This window comes from Haliaeetus albicilla, chromosome 2, assembly GCF_947461875.1.
Source record: "Haliaeetus albicilla chromosome 2, bHalAlb1.1, whole genome shotgun sequence".
Classification (NCBI taxonomy): Eukaryota; Metazoa; Chordata; class Aves; order Accipitriformes; family Accipitridae; genus Haliaeetus; species Haliaeetus albicilla.
The window spans coordinates 8824041-8829127 of record NC_091484.1 but is presented as its reverse complement, the minus strand read 5'-3'; positions in this window follow the sequence as shown (position 1 = coordinate 8829127).

The following is a 5087-nucleotide window of genomic DNA, read 5'->3' as shown; positions in this document are numbered from 1 at the left end:
TAGCAGATTATTAATTTTGTAATCTACCAGGTATTCATGATGTATCCACAGTGGCAGATAACTCTATTTTCAATTGTACCACAGAAACGTGCAGTCACAATCTTCTCTTTAACTCATCTGCTTCTTTTAACCGTATCTAGTATTACAACGTGGCATAATAAAATGAAATATTCATTTCTTTTCTGCCAGGTAGGTATGAATTATGTTAGGACCACATCTTTACGGCTACGTTCCTCACAGCTGTGTAGTGGTGGGCATGAGTGAAAATGACCTTGCATCAAAACATGAGGCAGTGGACCTGGAAACATCTGTGGAACTGGGAGAACTTTGGGCATGTTACATTGCAACAAGCCATGTTTTACTCAATAGGCTGGCACTGCTTCCGACACTGTATTCCATAATCATACCACAGAAGCCAGGAAAGGGAATATTTCCTATAGACAGAAATCCACGGTGATGGACGGTTCTTCAGCTGGTACAGACCAACATACTTTAATTGACTTATGCAATATTACGCTACTTCACACATTATTATACCTATATGGCCTCCACCAGACACTTCAAATAAATTTTACAAAGCAAGATACAAAGAATAATAAAAGACAATTTTGTGCCCCTAAGATCTCCTAACGTAACTTAACATGGTAGGCAGAAAATGGGCATAGGAAGCAGGGTTATAGGAGCCTGAACAGACCTGCCCAAGGACACAGGGACCCGAGGAATTTAACCGAGGTCTGGTGGCATAGCCAGTAGTGCTGCTGCCCAGAGCACAGTGCTACTGTCTCGAGTCTGAAGCTAGAATTACTTCTTCTCCGCTATCTTTTGCATCATCAGGTATTTGCTTTTTTTGGTCCAAAAAAAGTGCAACAAAACCTCTGTTTCATATATAACTTTCAAGGTCACTTGCATAAAATGTACAAAAAGCACATTTTTGTTGATGGAATGGCCTTTTGCTAATGAGGTAATTAGTGATATTACAGCAGAAAAAAAGGGGGGGATTTCTTTCTCCTTTTCTCCCTTTTCGCAAACCCAGTGAAGTGGCAAATTTTGTTGCATTTGCTGTATGTGCACAATATTTCAACCAGCTCTACAAAGTAATGTGTTTTTTGAGTAGCTACTGTATTTGCTGAAACTAAGTTATAATAATTTGATGACTAGGAACAAGATTAATTCAATGAACTACTATTCTCATGACAATTGCAAAATATGGTAGGGGACAGAGTTAGCATGAATAGAAATGTTTAGGGCATCTTACTGCTTCATCAGTGAGAAGCCTGAGATGGAAAAATATCCAGCAAGGATATTAGGGGGTCATATCTCTTGAGGTGCAGCAAGGTAATCAGTTAATTTCTCTGTAAGAAATCTGGGAGCTGCAATGAAAACTATCATCAGAGGAAGCATGAATATATATATACAATAGAAGAATAAAAAACAGTGAAAGATATAATTACATTAAATTATAGCAACTGCCATGTAAAAGTACCAATGAAAGTAACAAAGAGAATTGTCATTTCCTTTAGAAATGATGTTTGATAATATTGCAGAGTCTTCACATCTCCTCGCACATGGAGATGTGCCAGTTATCCAACATCTAAGGGGAAAACAAAAAGCCCCATTCCAGCCTTAGTTACAGTACAATTGGGAACAGGACTTGGCTCGTCAGCTAGGATGTGACAATAAAAACTAGAGCTCCTGACTGAATGATCTTTGGAAAAAGGGATGTTTTTTAAAAAAACAGCTATAACATCTAGCACAAAGAGACATTGACCTATGTCTTGCTCTCTCACAATACAAATAATAACCACCAAAAATACTAGAAATTTTCTTACCAACTCTACTTTTGATAAAATGAAATGGTTCACAGATTAGCATTTTCTTAGTGTAAGTATATGAGACCAAATTTAGAGCAAGTAAGCGATATGCACATATGTTATGTAAAGGCCTAATATTCACTGAAGATAAGGAAGTATTTTTCAACTGTGTGTACCAGAGAATTGGGATTTGGAGATCTATAAATAGTTTGCTGAAGTTACGGAAGAAGAGAGTTATAGCACAAAAAATTAACAAATTAAAAAATATCAAAAGCAGAGTTGGTAAGAAAATTTTCTGTTCTGAATCAGAATAAACCCCAAGTCTTTTCTCCTGCCACTCTTCTATTTAAAAAAGCACTTTCCCCAAATCAGATGTTAGCTAAGCGTTTTGGCACCTGCTTGGATGTGGGATACCGTGGTTCAAGATTCTCTGCATTGTGGTTTTACAAAGACATTGCGTATGAGATCATTCAGTTTCTTCTTTTGGAATCATTCTGTGCAAACAGAAGAACTTAACCAGCGTATCCCACATTTCAGCTGGATATATAACCACAGGGCTATGGAGCATCCCCCCAGCTCCATGGTTAAAGATACCCACCCGCCCCAGCATGTCTGATGGATGGGTGATCACAGCATTCATCCTGAATGTGAGGAGGGGTACGTCTGCTGTTAAGATTTCAGGTGTTCTGCAGTTAGCCTCTATCTTACTTTGACCAGATGATAATGTACGTGAAAAAAACCCCCACCTTTCAACAAACCTTGAAAGCATTACGTTCTTAGTAAAATGATGGTCCAGAGAAACTGGCATCGCCGATCAGAAGGTGTTCCAGTGTAAAATTCCCAACCAAGTAGAGAACTGACCCCTTTTAAACTTTCTAACATCTTGCTCACTGTTGCATATTGTTTTACCTGTCTATACTTATTTGTTGCATCACTGCAGAAGTTTTAATCAGTGAAGTCCTAGCACAAGTGTATTTTCTAGGTAGAAACTATGCCTCGGAAAATGACAGTAAGTTTCCTTAGCTTAATGCCAACACATGTAAAATAAGCAGTAAGTGGATACAGAATAGTATCTTGTAATGCAAAACCCACATGGCATGGGTGTGTTGGCAACACAAAGTATAAAACCACAAAAGATCAGGACTATGGAATCTGAAGTTCTCTCAACCAAGAGAGTGACTTAAACGTAACATATTGAAGCTTGCAGAAGTCTGAATTGTAAAACTAATAGAGCTGTTACACTGGCTTTCCTTAAAATTATTAATTGGTTGGCCTATTTCTTTTAATGGCAAACAGTGAATCTTGGTTGTTCATCAGTGGCCAAATCAGGTACCATGAAAGCAGGAGAACACCTACTGCAAAAGAGAAAGCTCCTGCGATAGACCTTGGGCCTTACAGGTAGACCTCACATGAAGCTGCATGGAAACAAGAGGGATCCTTTTGTATTAACAAAGCAAAACACAACCAGATCCAAATGTTAAAATGTAGTAACTGTCTGACCAGGATAGACCTGGTTGTGATGATATTTGCTAAAAGGAGAGCTGTGAGATCGCATGTGGTGTACTAATCAGTTGCCCACACTGTTAGGCAGTTGGTTATATTTACAGAGAAACTAGAAGTATTGTGTGTTAAGTATTTTACAACATGAGGTCAAATCAAAGCTAGGATAAATTAATATAACTTAGCTGAAGTCAGAGGGATTGTGCCCATTGAGTCACGGCATGCTGCAGTGACAATACACTAACAACAGGATGAAGAGAGATGCTCATTCTTGTTCTGCTAAAGAAATAATGGACCCTCTAATTTACTGATTCAAAACCAGCTTATTTCATTTTAGAGAAGAATGCATTGGGTTGCACCTATCCACCAAATTTGAGAATATCTATTATTAATTTACTTTTTATGTATTTTTATTATAATGGCTGATAGCAAAACTTAGGAAGAGTATATGGTCCCACACAAGCAGCTGTGAAAAGATCTCCTAGAATTCAGACAAACAGCATTGTTAATAGACTACTCTTAGTGAAGAGAGAAAACATAGTGTCAATCATGCATGCTGACAGGGTGCAATTAACCCAGCATCAAATTGTAGAGAGATGGATGGGACCAGATGGTCCTGTTATCCTAACAAAGGATTACACAGCAAGTGTCCTTCGGAAGAAAGAGCGTTTTTTAACATAGACCTTTGGAACAAAAAAAGATGATGTGAACTAAAGAGACGTTACAGAAAACGGAAACTAGCAAACGATGCTTTAAATATGAATTCCAATAGTTAATTATGTGCTTTAAATACAAATATATGTTATTTTTTGATCATAATGACGTCTACTGAAATTTACCCAAAAAGGTCTCTCAAGAGATCAACGTCAACGAGAATCACTGAAAACAAAGTCAGCAAGGAATGACTGAAAATCATCATTCTTGCTGTTCCTGAAAAAATTATTTCATTTATTAACCTAAAACTCGCCAAACGCGGCTCCCCTAGTCTGCTGCACTTAGGGAAAATACATACTTTGAAACCTAATTAGAGAGCAGCAACTGTGCAGCACTGAACAGTGCACGCTGAAACCCTTCCCAGAGCACCGCAGTGACTAATGTTTGGGATCATCTGATTAGAACTAAAGCTCTCCCCGCTAGATGAGATACACTATTAAGTATGGGCAAGATATAACAAATTTATGCAAAGAAATCAGGTAAAATAGGTAAATAAGAGGAATTTCTAACAAAGTAAAATCTCAGCTAAATAATAGAAACACATTACTTGAAAAACCCCCACTTAGTATTACTGTCATGTGAAAAGCGCCTAATAATAGTGAAATCCCAAAGCCTGTGCCATTCCTGGTATTAGAACACGGGCCTTAAACCTCAGAGCCTTCTGCCATCTCTAGGGTCATATGATTTTCTTCTAAATATATGGATCTAACCACATCACAAGAAAAGTGTTACACTGCAGATTTCCAGGGTAAGGAAAAGGCTGGAGACAAACACAGAATGCTACAGAAACTAGCACAGTGCTAGTTATATGTTAAAATACTCAATAATAGTAATAATGTTCAGATATGAAGTTATATATTTGACTATATTGACATAATTGTAATAGTAGTTATATTTGCAATATTTTAGGGGAATTTCTATATGCGTCCTGAGGAAGTTTTAAAGCTTTTTAGCCTAAAAAAATGTACAAAGGAGACTTACAAAGGATGTAAGATACAATCCATGATCACCTACTGAATCACTGAAGAAAATACTCTCCTCAGGTTCCCTCACTAATTGAAG